Here is a 16,290-nt window from a genome sequence, read left to right as displayed (position 1 = left end):
CACTTCCCCTACCTCATTAAATGTACTTTCCCTTTTTGAGCAGAGATTCACTGCTCACGTGCAGAGCACATGATACTGAACAGGTAAGATCCCCATCTGAAACTGGAACCCTTCTACTCTGTCTTTTCATAATAAATGACTGAAACTCCTAACATACAATTGGATGGTATGCATTGAGGAGCTCTGCCCTGTCCATTCATTCATCTATTCAAATGTTTATATCTGTTTGTCTATATGTACATGTGAAGGTATATTTATGCATGTAAATATTTGGAAATGCTTGTAGAGATGATTGTACCTGTATAAAACATTTTAATTCCCTTCCTTCCTATCTGGCTCACAAAGTGTTAACACATCTTACTACAGAGGCTTCTGGCTGCCTGGACAGAATAGAGAACAATAGCAATAATATTTTCACTCAATTCCCTGCAGCTACACATCAGGTACTACTCTCCCACGTTAGTAATCTTTAAACACAGAATAAACAAGAAAGGTTTTTAGAAAATTTTTTAGAAGTTTTAAGCAGCAATCCAGTAGAGTTAGAGAAATAGAAGGTCAGAGACCATAAGCATTCAAAGCTACCTCTATATCCAATGATGTGTCTCACTTCAAATCATTTCAATGTGGGCTGGATCCTGGAATGAACATATATCTACACTTTCACACCACCATATAGCCCCAGATTCCTATTATTCATGTAAATATTCATTGCTCAGGTAAAGATCATGAAATTCAGAAGAGGTAAGAGACATACCTGCTGTATTAAACCTCCTGTATTCTCAGTTTGCAAATCATGACACAAGCCACTAACACCTCCTGCTGTCCACTGACCCTTTCTGTACACCTTCGCCTAATAGACAGACAATGAGTGCAGGCTACAGGAGGAAGACAAGATATGATCTCCTGTTATATGAAAACACCAACAAATTCTGTTCAGGATAAAGAGACCCAAGTTTCTGATACATCATTTACTACCTGCTCCTTGTTGCCAAACCCCACCCTTTCGTATTATCCATTGATAATGTAAACTCCCCTAACCTAAAGAAAGAGATGTCCATAAAATTACAAGAAGCCTACAGAACTCCAAAGACATGGTACTATAAAACAAATTTCTCCCATCACATAATAGTCAAATCACCAAATGCACACAACAACATCAAAAAAAATGTTAAAAGCAGCAAGGGGAATAGGTCAAGTAACATATAAAGGCGGACATATCACAATTATACCAGAATTCTCAACAGAGACTATGAAAGCCAAAAGATCCTTGACAGATGTCATGCAGACCTTAAGAGAAAAAATTCCAGCCCAGGTTATGATATCCCGTAAAACTCTCAATTAACTTAGATGGAGAAAACAAAATATTGAAGAATAAAATCAAATTCACACAAAACCTTTCCACAATTCTGGCCCTACAAAGAATAATACATGGAAAACTCTAAAACAAGGACGGAAACTACACCCAAGAAAAAGCAAGAAAGTACTCTTCTTGCAAGAAAACCAAGAGAAGAGAGCCATAATTCCATCACTAACGACAAAAATAACAGGAAACAACAACAACTAATCCTTACTATCTCTTAATACCAGTAAACTAAATTCCCCAATATAAAGATATAGACTAACAGAACAGACACAAAAAGAGGATTCAACATTTTGCTGTATAAAAGAAACATACTTCAGTGACAAAGACACTAACTCAGATTTAAAGCCTGGGGAAAAATTTTCCAAGCAAATGGTGACAAGAAACAAGCTGCAGTAGCCATCCTACTATTGAATAAAATTGACTGTCAACTAATTGTTTTCAAAAAAGATAAGAAAGGACACTTCATATTCATCCAAGAAAAAAAGATCACCAAGATGAAATCTTAATCCTGAATATCTATGCTACATTAATAAAAGAAACAGAAGTTTCTTTACAGAAGTTCAAAACTCATGTTGCACTTTACAAGTAATAGTGAGAGATTTCAACACCCCACTCTCATCAGTGGACAGATCATGGAAACAGAAACTAAACAGAGACACGAATGGCTTTAACACACACACACACACACACACACACACACACACACACACACAAACAAGCAAACATTTCATTCTTAAAAAAATATACCTCCTTATTTACGCATGGTACCTTTTCCAAAATTGACCATATAATCGGTCACAAAACTGGCCTCAACAGATACAAGAAGATTCAAATAGTCCTATGCACCCTATGAGATCACCACAAAGTAAGGCTCATCTTAATTAATAACAAGAACATTAGTAAGCCCACATACACAGAGAAGCTGAACAATGATCTACTCAGTCATGACTTGGTCTAAGAATAAATAAAGAAAGAAATTAAAGATGTCTTAGAATTTTATGAAAATGAGGGACAACATACCCAAATTTATGGGAAACAATGAAACAATGGAAGCAGTGCTAAGAGAGAAACTCATAGCTCTTGGTGCCTCAAAAAAAAAAATTGGAGAGCTTGCAGCTTGACACTAGCTGCTTGACGGCACACCTAAAGGCTCCAGAACCAAAAGAAACAAATACACCCAAGAGGAATAGACAGCAGGAAATAATCAAACTTGACTGAAGTCAACCCAAATGAAACAAATAGAATTATACAAAGAATCAACAAAACCATGAGCTGGTTCTTTGAGAAAAACAGTAAGATAAATAAATCATTATCTAGAATCAACAGAGAGTAAGGGAGTGTATCGGAATTAAAAAAAAAGAAACAAAATGGAGATATAATAGCAGAATGAGAAAGTTTAAAAAAAAAGTCATCAGATACAACTATATTCAACAAAACTGGAAAATTTAGATGCAATGAAAAATTTTCTAGACAGATACCAGATAACAAATTTAAATCAGGATCAGAGAAAAATCTAAACTCTCCCATAACTTCTAAAATCATAGAAGCATTTATTAAAAATCTTCCAGCCAAAAAAAGCTCAGGACCAGATGGGCTTAATAGAGATTTCTATCAGATCTTCATAGAAGACAATACCAATACTGTCCAAACTATTCCACAAAATAGAAACCCAGGGAATAGTGCCACATTCATTCTTTGAAGCCACAATTATGATTATACATAAACCACAAAAAGACTCAACAAAGAAAGAGAACTTCAGACAAATTTCCATTAATAACATTGATGCAAAAATACTCAATAAAATTCTCACGAACTGAATCCAAGAAGTCATCAACATGATCATCCAATATAATTAAGTAGGCTTCATCTCAGGGATGCAGGGATGGTTTAACAAAAGGAAACCCATCAATGTAATCATATATATACATATATATATATATATATATATATATATATATATATATATGTATATATATCATAGGAAAAAAAACACAGGATCATCTCATTACATGTGAAAAAGCATTTGACAAAACTCAACCCCTCTTCATGTCAAAAGTCTTGGAATGATCAGTAATTCAAGACCCACACCTAAACATAGTAAAAGCAATACACAGCAACCCAGTAGCCAACATCAAACAAAATGGAGAGAAACTTGAATCAATCGCGCTAAAATCAGGGACTAGACAAGGCTGCCAAATCTCTCCCTACTTATTCAATATGGTACTTGAAGTTCTAGCCAGAGCAACCAGACAATGAAAAGGGGTCAAAGGTATCTAAATTGAAAAGAGAAAAGTCAAAATATCACTATTTGCAAATGATATAATAATATAATTAAGCGACCCCATAAATTTCACCAGAGAACTCCTATACCTGATAAACCACTTCAGCAAAGTGGCTGGATCTAAAATTAACTCAAATGAATCAGTAGTCTTACTCTACTTAAAGTATAAACAGGCTAGGCAGAAATTAAGAAAATGACACCCTTCACAATAGTCGCAAATAACATAAAAGACCTCAGTATGACTGGAGCCAAGCAAGTGAAAGATCTGTATAACAACAACTTCAAGTTTCTGCAACCCTGAGATTTCACCTCACACCAGTGAGAATGGCTAAGATCAAAAACTCAGGTGACAGCAGATGCTGGTGAGGATGTGGAGAAAGAGGAACACTCCTCCATTGTTGGTGGGATTGCAGACTGGTACAACCATTCTGGAAATCAGTCTGGAGGTTCCTCAAAAAATTGGACATTGAACTGCTTGAGGATCCAGCTATACCTCTCTTGGGCATATACCCAAAAGATGCCCCAACATATAAAAAAGACACGTGCTCCACTATGTTCATCGCAGCCTTATTTATAATAGCCAGAAGCTGGAAAGAACCCAGATGCCCTTCAACAGAGGAATGGATACAGAAAATGTGGTACATCTACACAATGGAATATTACTCAGCTATCAAAAACAATGACTTTATGAAATTCGTAGGCAAATGGTTGGAACTGGAAAATATCATCCTGAGTGAGGTAACCCAATCACAGAAAAACACTCATGGTATGCACTCATTGATAAGTGGCTATTAGCCCAAATGCTTGAATTACCCTAGATGCATAGAACACATGAAACTCAAGGTGGATGATCAAATTGTGAATGGTTCACTCCTTCTTTAAAAGGGGAACAAGAATACCCTTGGCAGGGAATAGGGAGGCAAAGATTAAAACAGACACAGAAGGAACACCCATTCAGAGCCTGCCCCACATGTGGCCCATAAATATACAGCCATCCAATTAGACAAGATGGATGAAGCAAAGAAGTGCAGGCCGACAGGTGCCGGATGTAGATCTCTCCCGAGAGACACAGCCAGAATACAGCAAACACAGAGGCTTATCCCAGCAGCAAACCACTGAACTGAGAATAGGACCCCCGTTGAAGGAATCAGAGAAAGAACAGGAAGAGCTTGAAGGGGCTCGAGACCCCATATGTACAACAATGCCAAGCAACCAGAGCTTCCAGGGACTAAGCCACTACCTAAAGACTATACATGGACTGACCCTGGACTCTGACCTCATAGGTAGCAATGAATATCCTAGTAAGAGCACCAGTGGAAGGGGAAGCCCTGGGTCCTGCTAAGACTGAACCCCCAGTGAACTAGATTGTTGGGAGGAGGGCGGCAAGGGGGGGAGGATGGGGAGGGGAACACCCATAAAGAAGAGGAGGGGTGAGGGGGATGTTTGCCCGGAAACCGGGAAATGAAATAACACTAGAAATGTATATAAGAAATCCTCAAGTTAATAAAAAAAAAAAACCTTCAAGTTTCTGAAGAAAGACATTGAAGAAGATCTCAGAGGACAGAAAAATCTTCCATCCTCATGCATTGGCAGGATTAATATCGAAAACATCGCCAATTTGCCAATAGCAATCTACAGACTCAACGCAAGTCCCATAAAATTTCAATGTGATTTTTCATAGAGTTAGAAAGATCAATTTGTAAATTCATTTGGCATATCAAAAAAATAAACAAGTTATTGAAAACTATCCTCAACAGTAAAAGAACTTCTGGAGGAATCACCATCCCTGATCTGAAGCTATATTACAAAGCAATAGTGATCAAAACTGTATGTTATTGGTATACACACTTGCAAGTAGATAAATGGGATAAAATTCAAGACTCAGAAATGAACCCACATACCTATGGTTACTTGATTTTTGACAAAGGAGCTAAAACCATCCATTGAATATCATATTCAGTGAATGGTGCTTATTCAACTTGAGATCAGCAAGTAGAAAAATTCACATCAATCCAGTCCCGTCACCCTCTACAAAGCTCAAGTCCAAGTGGATCAAGGACCTCTACATACAACCAGATACACTCAAAGAAATAGAAGGAAAAGTGGGGAAGATCTTAGAACACATGGGCACTGGGGGAAATTTCCTAAAAATAACACCATTGCCTTATTCTCCATGATTAATAATCAACAAAAGGACCTCATAAAATTGGAAAGCTTCTTTAAGGCAAAAGAAACTGTCATCAGGACAAAAGCGCAACCAAAAAAGTTGGAAAAGATCTTTACCAATCCTTTATCAAATAAAGGATTAATATCTAATATATGCTAGAACTCAAGAAGCTAGAGTCCAGAGAGTCAAATAATTCTATTAAAAAGTGGAATACAGAGCTAAACAAAGAATTTTCAGCTGAGGAATATTGAATGGCTTAAAAATACCTAAAGAAATGTGCAATAACTGTAGTAAGCAGGGAATGCAAATCAAAACAACCCTGAGGTTCCACTTCACGAGAGTCAGAATTACTAAGTTCAAAACCTCATATGACAACAGATGCTAGCAAAGATGTGGAGATAGAGGAACACTCCTCCATTGTTGGTGGGATTGCAAGCTGGTACAACCACTATGGAAGTCAACCTGGAGTTTTCTCAGAAAATCAGATGTAGTACTACCTGAGGACACAGGGGTACAACTACTACCCAAATGATGCTCCAACATATAACAAGGACACATGCTCCACTATGTTCATAGCAGTCTTAAGTATAATAGCCAGTAGCTGAAAAGAACCCAGAGTCCCTTCAGCAGATGAATGGATGCAGAAAATGTGGTACATCTATACAACAGAATACTACTCAGCTATCAAAAGCAATGACTTCATGAAATTCGTAGCCAAATGGATGGAACAATGAAATATCATCCTTAGTGATGTAACCCAAATACAAAAAAACCACACATGGTATGCACTCACTGATAAGTGGATATTAACCCAAAATGTGAAATTGCCTAAGCAGATACAAAAAAAAAAAAAACAAAACAAAAAACAAAAAAAAAAAAAAAAACACATGAAGCTCAAGAAGGACAACCAAGGTGCAGATTCTTTAATCCTTCTTAAAAGGGGGAACAAAAATAGTCATAGGAGGAGATATGGAGACAATGTTTGGAGTGGAGAGAAAAGGAATTCAGGGCCTGCCCCACCTGGATATCCCACCCATAGACATACAGCCAGAAAACCCAGACAATATTGCTGATGCCAATAATTGCATGGTGCCAGGAGCCTGATATAGCTCTCTCCGGAGAAGCTCTGCCAGCACATGACAAATATAGAGGAGAATGTTAACAGCAAACTACTGAACTGATCATGGAGTCCCCATTAAAATAGTTAGGATAAGGATTGAAGGAGTTGAAGTGGCTTGCAACACCATAAGAACAATAATATCAACCAATCAGAGCTTCCAAGAACTAAACCACTACCCAAAGAATACACATGGACAGACCCATGGCTCCAGCTACATATGTAGCAAATGATGGCTTTATCGGGCACCAATGGGAGGAGAAGCCCTTGGGCCTGCCAAGGCAGAACACCCCCCCCCCCAGTGTAGGGGAATATCAGGGTGAGGAGGCTGGAAGGGGTGGGTGGTTGGGGAGAGGAAAACAACCATAGAAGTAGGAGGATAGATGGGATGGGTTTTGGATGTGAATCCAGGAAATGGAATAACATTTGAAATGTGAATAAATAATATCCAATATTTTGTTCAAAATGATCATAGACCCTGAGTAATATGCTGTCCCTGGGGGGCTTCCATTCTCCTTCTACCTCTCCCACTACCTTCATGAGATGTACAGGTCTTGAACTGTACAGATAAGCTTCCCTTTACCCTTCCATCTTCCCCATTTGCTGAACCCTCTGTTCAATGCCAAGTTGTGCTAAGAAGCTGATATCTCAGGGAAACCTTACTCTACTGCTATCTCTCCCCCCACCTTCTCCAGAGCTGTGGATCATGAACCATACAGTTAATCTTCCCTTTCCCCACCAATTTTGCCTGCTCTCTGAACCACGTGGGGTACCTCAAGTTGCCCTGAGCAGCCTGTTGTCCCCAGGGACCTCTATTCTTCTGTCTTCCACACTATCTTTATCAGACCTGAGACTTCTGAACATACAGGTAAACTTCCCTTTCCCTACCAATCTTACATGTTCTCTGAACCACTTGGGCCACACCAACTTGCCCTGAGCAACCAGCTGTCCGAGGGGACCTCCAATCTTCTGTCACCCCCTCACCTTCATCAGAACTGAGACTTCTCAACACACAGAAATCTCACTTCCCCCCACCCATCTTCCCTCATCTCTGAGCTCTCTAGAGAAAACCTAATCTTCTTGAGCATATTGCTAGGCTAGGGGGACCATTAATTCCCACCAGTTGTCCTCTTTTGTCAGACCTCTGAGGAAAACACATAAGTTTCTTTTAAAACACTCATCTCTCCTGATATTTTGGCCTTCCAAGCCAAGCTGCAGTGAGAAGTCTCCTGGCCCAGGAGGACCTCTATACTTCTGTGACTTCTCTAGCCAAATTCATGGGTTCTGCAGCTCCTGAACAATATAAACCTGCAGGTCCAGAATCATACAGCTAAAGTATATCCATTACAGGCCTTTCACATCAGGACCATTGATGGTCATGCCCCTCCTAATAACTTCTACAGTAAGAACAACCAGGACCCAAACCATTCAGATGAGCACAGAACTTTTAAATAACAGAGAAACAAAAGCCAGGAATATGACACTTCCAAAGCACAGATGCCCCAAGACAGCAAGCACTGGATATCATAACACAACTAAAACCCAAGAAAAAATGACCTTAAATCTAATATTGTAAAGATAATCAAGGCCTTAAAAGAGGAAATGGATAGAAACAGGAATAGAAATACAGAAAATATAATCAAATTGAGCTCTTTAAAGAAACAAAAAATTCCTTTAAAACATACATAAAATACAATTAAACAGATGAAGAAAATTTTATAAAACGCTGTGCAAGACCTGAATGTTGAAATGTAAGAAACAAAGAAAATACAAACTGGAAAGATAAAACTGAGGGAAGGGAACAGGAAAAATAGGTACAGGCATAATTAAGAGAATAAAAAAGATGAAAGAGAGAATCAGAGAGATAAAATGTACAAGATATTAATACATCAGTCATAGAAAATGTTAAATTAAAATTTTCCTGAGCGAAATCTTCCAGCAAATCTGGAATATCATGAAAAAAAGCTAATTAAAGAATAATAGGATTAGAAGTAGATGACGAGTCCCACATCCAAAGCCCAAATAGTATTCTTGACAAAATCATACAAGAAAGATTTTTCCTAACCTAAGAAACATATAAGAAGCTTATAGAACATGAATTAGATGGGACCAGAAAAGTAAATCCCCCTGGCACATAATAATCAAAACACATAATCTATAGAACAAAGAAAGAATATTAAAAGTGGCAAGGGAGCCACAGGTCACTGCTCCTAAACCCCGTGGGAGAGAGAACTCATTGCCCATACAAGTGGGCACTCCTGAGAATGCAAGGAAGGAGAGACCTCCAGTACTGCCCACCCTTGCCCACATACCTGGCCCAAGATGAAACTGTATAGGGCCTCTGGGAACAGGAAGATAGGGGCACTCAATTTGCAGGTCCCCTGCAGTCCAGACACCACCTGGATATAAAGGGACCCGGACAAACAGTTCCCTGCACCCAAATCCTGTGGGAGAGAGAGCTAAACATTCAGAGGGGCAGACATGCCTCAGAAGCCAGAAGATACTACACTCTGCTCACATTTCTTACTCTAGAGGAAAACGCTTAGTGCCTTCTGGACCCCCTGTGCACAGGGACCTGAGAAAAGGCGGGCAGGCCCTTCTGGTTGCTGCCCTCATGTAAAGCTGAAACACAGCCCCCGAGGAGTGACTTCAGGCCTGGCACCAGAGGTAAGAACCAACTTTTCTGCTCCAAGTGACCTGCCTGTTGGACTCAGGACACACACCCAGTAACAGTTGAAGACCAGTTGACAGGAAAGACTTCATGTCTGAAAGCAGAATACTCTGTTTCCATAACTGGCTGAAAGAAATCAGGAAAACAGGTCTATAGCACTCCTGACACACAGGCCTATAGGACAGTATAGCCACTGTGAGAAATAGCAGAACAAGGTAACACCAGAGACAACATGATGGTGAGAGGCAAGCCCAGGAACCTGAGCAACAGAAACGAAGACTACATAAAACCATTGGAGCCCAATTCTCACAACAAAGCAAACACTGAATGTCCAAACAAACCAGAGAAGCAAGACCTAGATTTAAAATCACATTTGATCATGATGATGGAGGACTTCAGGAAAGACATAAAGAACTCCCTTAGAGAAATGCAGGAAAACATAAAGAAACACATAGAAGCCTAAACAGAGGAATCACAAAAATCCCCGAAAGAATTCCATAGAAATAGAAGCAATAAAGAAAGCACAAAGGAGACAACCCTGGATATAGAAAACCAAAGGAAGAGACAAGGAGCCGTAGATACAAGCATTACCAACGAAATACAAGAGATAGAAGAGAGAATCTCAGGAACAGAAGATTCCATAGAAATTATTGACACAACTGTTAAAGATAATGGAAAATGGAAAAAGTTACTGGACCAAAACATACAGGAAATCCAGGACACAATGAGAAGATCAAACCAAAGGATGATAGGTATAGGAGAAAGTGAAGACTCCCTGCTCAAAGGACCAGTAAACATCTTCAACAAAATCATAGAAGAAAACTTCCCTAACCTAAAGAAAGAGATGTCCATAAACATACAAGAAGCCTACAGAACTCAAAATAGAAAAGAAACTCTTCCCATAAAATAATAGTTAAAATGCCAAATTCACAAAACAAAAAAGAATATTAAAGACAGTAAGGGAAAAAAGGTCTAGTGACATATAAAGACAGACTTATAAGAATTACACCAGACTTCTCAACAGAGACTATGAAAGCCAAAAGATCCTGGACAGATGTCATACAGACCTTAAAAGAACAGAAATGCCAGCCCAGGTTACTGTATCCAGCAAAACTCTCAATTAAAATAGGTGGAGAAACCAAGATATTCCATGACAATACCAAATTTAAACAATAACTTTCTAAACAACAGCCCCACAAAGGATAATAAATGGTAAAGCCCAATGCAAGGAGGCAAGCTGCACCCTTGAAAAAGCAAGAAATTAATCATCTTTCAGCAAAACAAAGAGAAGGCAAGCACGCAAATATAATCTCACATCCAAATACGAATATAACAGGAAGCAACAGTCACTATTCTTTAATATCATTCAACATCAATGGACTCAATTCCCAAATAAAAATGCTCATATTATCAAACTGGATATGTAGTGAGGAACCAGTATTCTGTTGCTTACAGGAAACACACCAGAGAGACAAAGACAGACACTACCTTAAAGTAACAGGCTGGAAAATAACATTCCAAGCAAATGGTCTGAAGCAGCAAGCTGGAGTAGCCATTCTAATATCGAATAAAATCAATTTTCAAACAAAAGTCATCAAAAAAGATAAGGACAGACACTTCATACTCATGAAAAAAAAGTACACCAAGATGAATTCTCAATCCTAAATAGCTATGTTCCAAATACAAGGGCACATACATACATAAAGAAACCTTATTAAAGCTCAAAGCACACATTGTGCCTCACACAATAATAGGAGTTTTCAACACCCCACTCTCATCCATGGACAGAACATGGAAACAAAAATTACACAAAGACATAGACAGACTAAGAGAAATCATGAACCAAATGGACTTAACAGATATTTATAGAACATTCTATTCTAAAACAAAAGGATATACCTTCTCATAACCTCAAGGTACTTTCTCCAAAATTGACCACATAATTGGTCATAAAACAGGCCTCAACAGATACAGAAAGATAGAAATAATCCCATGCGTCCTATCAGATCACCACAAGCTAAACCTGGTCTTCAACAACAATAAGGAAAGAATGAACACATATACATGGAAGTTGAACAGTGCTCTACTCAATGATAACCAGTTCAAGATAGAAATAAAGAAAGAAATTAAAGATGTCTTAGAATTTAATGAAAATGAAGGTACAATATACTCAAACTTATGGGACAAAAATGAACGTTGTGCTAAGAGGAAATGTCATAGCTCTGAGTGCCTGCAGAAAGAAACAGGAGAGACCATATAACAGCAGCTTAACACGGCACCTAAAAACTCTAGAACAAAAAGAAGCAAACACACCTAGTAGGAGCAGAAGGCAGGAAATAATCAACCTCAGAGCTGAAATCAACCAAGTATAAGTAAAAAGGACTATACAAAGAACAGACAGAACCAAAAGCTGGTTCGTTGAGAAAATCAACAAGACAGATAAAGTCTTAGCCAGACTATTGAGAAGACACAGAGAGTGTGTCAAATTAACAAAATCAGAAATGAAAAGGGAGACATAACTACACAATCAGAGGAAATTCAAAACATCATCAGATCCTACTACAAAAGACTATATTTAACAAAACTTGAAAATCTGCAGGAAATGGACAATTTCCTAGACAGATACCAGGTACCAAAGTTAAATCAGGAACAGATAAGCCATTTAAACAACCTCATAACTCCAAAAGAAATAGAAGCAGGCATTAAAAGTCTCCCAAACAAAAAAGGCCAGGTCCAGATGTGTTCAGTGCAGAATTTTATCAGACCTTCATAGAAGACCTCATACCAATACTACCCAAACTATTCCACAAAATTGAAAGAGATAGCGCGCTACTGAATTCCTTCTATGAAGCCACAATTACTCTTATACTTAAACCACGCAAAGACCCAACAAAGAAAGAGAACTTCAGACCAATTTCCCTTATGAATATCGACGCAAAATACTCAATAAAATTCTGGCAAACTGAATCCAAGAGCACATCAAAACAATCATCCTCCATGATCAAGTAGGCTTCATCCCAGGCATGCAGGAATGGTTTAATATATGGAAAACCATCAACGTGATCCATTATATAAACAAACTGAAAGAACAAAACCACATGATCGTTTCATTAGATGCTGAGAAAGCAGTTGACAAAAATCCAACTCCCCTTCATGATAAAAGTCCTGGAAAGAATAGTAACTCAAGGCCCATACCTAAACATAGTAAAAGCTATATTCAGCAAAACAGTAGCTAATATTAAATAAATGGAGAGAAACTTGAAGCAATCCCACTAAAAATGGGGACTAGACAAGGCTGCCCACTCTCTCCCTACTTATTCTCAAAGTTCTAGCCAGAGAAATCAGACAACAAACAGAGATCAAAGGGGTACAGATTGGAAATGAAGAAGTCAAAATATCACTGTTTGCACAGGATATGATAGTATATTTAAGTGATCTTAGAAGTTCCACCAGACAACTTCTAAACCTGATAAACACCTTCAGCAAAGTGGATGAGTATAAAATTAACTCAAATAAATCAGTAGCCTTCTTCTACACAAAAGAGATTCAAGCCGAGAAAGAAATCAGGGAAATGACACCCTTCATAATAGTCCCAAATAATATAAAATACCTCGGTGTGACTTTAACCAAGCAAATAAAAGATCTGTATGATAAAAACTTCAAGCCTCTGAAGAAAGAAATTGAAGATCTGAGAAGATGGAAAGATCTCCCATGCTCATGCATTGTCAGGATTAATATAGTAAAAATTGCCATTTTTCCAAAAGTGATCTGTAGATTCAATGCAATCTCCATCAAAATACCAATCCAGTTCTTCACAGAGTTAAGCAGAACAATTTGCAAAATCATCTGGAATAACAAAAATCCCAGGATAGCTAAAACTATTCTCAACAATTAAAGGACTTATGGGCAAATCAATATCCCTGAACTCACACAGTATTACAGAGCAGTAGTGACAAAAACTATATGGTATTGGTACACAGACAGACAGATAGACAAGTGGAACAGAATTGAAGACCCAGAAATGAATCCACACACCTATGGTCACTTGATTTTTGACAAAGGACCCAAAAACATCCAATGGAAAAAAGATAGAATTTTCAGCAAATGGCGCAGGTTCACCTGGAGTTCATCATGTAGAATAATGCAGATCGATCCATTCTTATCATCCTGTAGAAAGCTTAAGTCCAAGTGTGTCAAGGACCTCCACATCAAACCAGATACACTCAAACTAATAGAAAGAAATCAGGGAAGAGCCTCAAACACATGGGCACTGGGGAAAATTTCCTGAACAAAACACCAATGTCTTATGCTCTAAGATCAAGAATCAACAAATGGAATCTCATAAAACTACAAAGCTTCTTTAAGGCAAAGGACACTATTGATAGGACAAAATAGCCACCAATAGATTGGGAAAAGATTTTCTGGTCCTACAACTGATAGATGTCTCATACCCAAAATATGGAAAAGACTCAAGAAGTAAGACAGCAGGGAGTCAAATAACCCTATTACAAAATGGGGTTCAGAGCTAAACAAAGAATTCGCAGTTGAGGAATGTCATATCACTGAGAAGCACCAAAAGAAATGTTCAACATCTTTAGTCATAAGGGAAATGCAAGTCAAACAACCTTGAGATTCCATGTCACACCAGCCAGAATGGCTAAAATCAAAAACTCTGGCGACAGCAAATGCTTGTGAGGATGTGGAGAAAGAGGATGTGGGGTTGCAGACTGATACAACCCCTCTGGAAATCAGTCCTCAGATAATTGGACATTGCACTACCTGAGGACGCAGCTATTCCGATCTCGGGCATATTACTAAAAGATGGTCCAACATATAACAAAGACACATGTTCCACTATGTTCATAGTAGCCTTTTTTATAATAGTCAGAAGCTGGAAAGAATCCAGATGCCCTTCAACAGAGGAATGGATACAGAAAATGTGGTACATCTACACAATGGAATTCTATGCCACTATCAAAACAATGACTTTATGAAATTTATAGGCAAATAGATGGAACTGGAAAATATCATCCTGAGTGAGGTAACCCAATCACAGAAAAACACTCATGGTATGCACTCACTGATAAGTGGATATTAGCCTAAATGCTCGAATTACCCTAAATGCACAGAACACATCAAACTCAAGAAGGATGACCAACATGTGAATGTTTCACTCCTTCTTTAAAAGGGGAACAAGAATACCCTTGGGAGGCAAAGTGTAGAACAAAGCATAAGGAACACCCATTCAGAGCCTGCCCCACATGTGGCCCATACATATACAGCCACCAAACTAGATAAGATGGATGAAGCAAAGAAGTGCAGGCTGAAAGGAACCAGATATAGATCTCTCCTGAGAGACACAGCCAGAATACAGCAAATAAATAGGCGAATGCCAGCAGCAAACCACTGAACTAAGAATGGGACCCCTATTGAAGGAATCAGAGAAAGGACTGAAAGAGTTTGAAGGGACTTGAGACCCCATAGGTAGCAATGAATAGGCTAGTAAGGGCAACAGTTGAAGGGGAAGCCGTTGGTCCTGCCAAGACTGAATCCCCATTGAACGGAATTGTTATGGGGAGGGCAGTAATGAGAGGAGGTTGGGGAGGGGAACACCCATAGAGATAGGGAGAGGGAGGTGTTAGGGGGATGTTTGCCTGGAAACCGGGAAAGGTTATTACAGTTAAAATGTAAATAAGAAATACCCAATAAAATTTTTTTTTAAAAAAGCGGCAAGGGAAAAAGAGGAGGTATATACAACGGCTGGCCTATTAGAATTTCGAATTACTCCTGGCATCTCAACAGAAACTCTAAAATCTAGAACGTCTTGGACAGATATTTTGCAACTGCTACAAAAGTAAATATACCAATCTGGACTACAATATCCAGCAAAATTCTCATTCACCGTAGATGGAGCAAACAAAATACATCAAGGCAAATCAAAATTCAGACAGTATGTATCCAAATAAGCAAAGTCAGAAATAAAACTGTATATATACCATTAGTCATTAGAGAAATTCTAAGAAGTATTAGGTCTCACTTCAAAAGACTATACTCCACAAAATTGGAAAATCTTAATGAAAAGGATAGTTTTTCTAGACAGCTACTACTCAACAACTATAAATCAATATGAGGCAAACTTTTTAAACAGCCATATAGCCCCTAAAGAGATATAAGAATTCATCAAATATCTCCCAAAAAAGGCCAGGGTCATGTGGTTTTACTGCAGAATTCAGCCAGAATTTGAAAGATGACCTAGTATCAATACTCCTCAAACTCTTCCAAAAGGTAGAAACAGGAGAAAAAGTGCAAAGATTCCTTGAGGCCAGAGTTTCTCTGATACCTAAACCACACAAAAACTCAACAAGAGAACTTCAGACTGATTTCTCTTATGAATATGATGAAAATATTCAATAAAATACTTGCAAACCAAAATCAGGAACATATCAAAGACATCGTCCATCAAGGTCAAGTAGGCTTCATCCCTGAGATTGGATTTGGGGATGGTTCAAGATATGAAAATCCATCATCCTAATATACCAAAAAAAATACTGGAAGAAAAAGTCAAATGATTGTCTCATTAGGTGCTGAAAAATCCTTTGATAAAATCAAACACCCCTTCATGTTAAAGGTATTAGAGAGAGCAGGCATTCAGGGCACATACCTAAACATAATGAAAGGAATATGCAGCAAG

The 16,290-nt window shown here is 38.3% G+C and overlaps 1 protein-coding gene across 4 annotated transcripts in view; it reads right to left on the bottom strand.

Moving 5' to 3' along the window:
* Nucleotides 1–16,290, bottom strand: part of Sirpal1 (signal-regulatory protein alpha like 1) — a 188,818-nt gene that overhangs the window by 15,063 nt on the left and 157,465 nt on the right. The gene's annotated exons all lie outside the window — the stretch shown is intronic.

Source organism: Rattus norvegicus, chromosome 2, assembly GCF_036323735.1.
Source record: "Rattus norvegicus strain BN/NHsdMcwi chromosome 2, GRCr8, whole genome shotgun sequence".
In the NCBI taxonomy this organism is placed as follows: domain Eukaryota; kingdom Metazoa; phylum Chordata; class Mammalia; order Rodentia; family Muridae; genus Rattus; species Rattus norvegicus.
This window is presented reverse-complemented; position numbering and strand designations above follow the sequence as displayed.